This window comes from Rutidosis leptorrhynchoides, chromosome 7 (genome assembly GCF_046630445.1).
Source record: "Rutidosis leptorrhynchoides isolate AG116_Rl617_1_P2 chromosome 7, CSIRO_AGI_Rlap_v1, whole genome shotgun sequence".
Classification (NCBI taxonomy): Eukaryota; Viridiplantae; Streptophyta; class Magnoliopsida; order Asterales; family Asteraceae; genus Rutidosis; species Rutidosis leptorrhynchoides.
In genome coordinates this window covers 340,205,160-340,207,034 of record NC_092339.1, presented here as the reverse complement: position 1 = coordinate 340,207,034, position 1,875 = coordinate 340,205,160, and positions in this window count along the sequence as shown.

Here is a 1,875-nt window from a genome sequence, read left to right as displayed (position 1 = left end):
GCTGGTTATGCTGCTGATGCTTGTAGAATTCGCACCATATTCTCCAGAGCCACCACTCGAGCGCGAAGCTCGTTGACTTCTTCTATTATTCCGGGATGATTGGCGGTTCGGACAAGTGGATGAATAAGATCTAGAATTTTAGATATTATATATTCGTGACTGGATATCCTGGAAATGAGGGTGAAAATAGTGTTCCGAACGGGTTCGCCGGTATGCTTCAGGTTCTTCACCAAGAGGTGAATTCGGTTTGTGGAAGAGATCACCTTCTTCTTGTCTCCATTGATTAAGTTTACTACGAACCCATCCCCAATTCATCCAAAATAGATCATGGCTGATTGGTCCGTTTGTTCCGGTTACGCTGTCTGTGGAGCTCGAGGAATCAAGTGAGAAATCCATGTTATGTGTTTGGAATTAGGGTTTTTGATATAAGTGGGTGTTGAATACTGAATGATATATTCGTCTCCTCGAATAGTATATATGGCAAAAGGATTTCCGTATTTTACGGAGGAAATTTAGAAAAAGTGTTAGACAAAGTCTATTGGGATAGATATGATAATATATGTTAAGATATAATGTGTCTATACTCCAATAATGGCAGTATGACGTGTCGAGATCATAAATGATAAGTATGTAATCTGAAAATCTTTCGATTAAAGACTTTCAATTCGTAATGGCCTATTCAGGTCTAGGGGCTTGAGCTATATGATCCTTTAAATCGATAATCCAAACCCTTCCATTCTAGAGTTTCGTAGACGCCACTCGTCAAGATAACGAGAAAACACAAATTTAATAGTAATGAATATGAATAGTGATGACATTTTATTGTCTTTGAGATTTTCGATAACTCAATTACATTTTTCGGTTCGCAAACCAATGCATAAAGGCATAAGGCATATAGGTACGTGATATAACAAGGAAGTTATATACGTTTGAGTATGAGTACTAACAAATATAGGAGTTTCAAAATTCATGGATAATATTTCATGTAATACATGTGTAATACACAAAACCATGATAGATGACAAAGGAATGTCGAGAATTTCAGAAATCATGGTGTCGCATTTAAATGTGGTGGCAGAATTGGATAGTACTTAAGAGAGTTCTTAGATTAGCTTGGAATTCTAAGAAAGATTAAAGAATTTAATAAGTAAAGTTTCTAAAGTATAGTGTAGCATTTAACAATTAAAGGCAACAATTAAAGGCATTACGGTCAACGAAAGTTGTAGTCCTACATTGCTAAGGTACCTAATTGTATAAGGTACACTTAAAATGCAATCCTGGTTCTCTACAATGAACTGCTCTGATACCAATCTGTCACACCCCCAAATAGGGCCTGGGGTATTTTTGACTAATTATATCAAATCACAGTTGTATAAACGAGAACAACTCTATATGAGATGTTTTATTGAGTTTTGCAGCGGAAGATAAATAGATTACATTGTATTTAATGAACAACGCATTAAATGTCTTTAATTGATATGATATGTAATGAAGATTCCAAGCATAGCAAGCAATCATCATCAAATTAGCAAATGCAAGTCTTTCAAATTATCCATGAATGACTCGTTGAAATGTTGCTTTCAATTAGCAAATACACAGCGGAAGCATTATGTAGGACCTGAGAATAAACATGCTAAAAAGTGTCAACCAAAATGTTGGTGAGTTCATAGGTTTATCATAAATATGATTTCAATAATAGTGTTAGACCACAAGATTTAATAAAGTTGATATAGAAATATCAATATAAAGTGTTGATTGATATAGAAATACCAATCTAAAAGTAATGATGAGTTTGTAATATCGCGACTAAACAAAAGCTACCCCGTGACACTTGTTATTCATGTCGTTGAATCATTATTATGTATCCAAAGACCA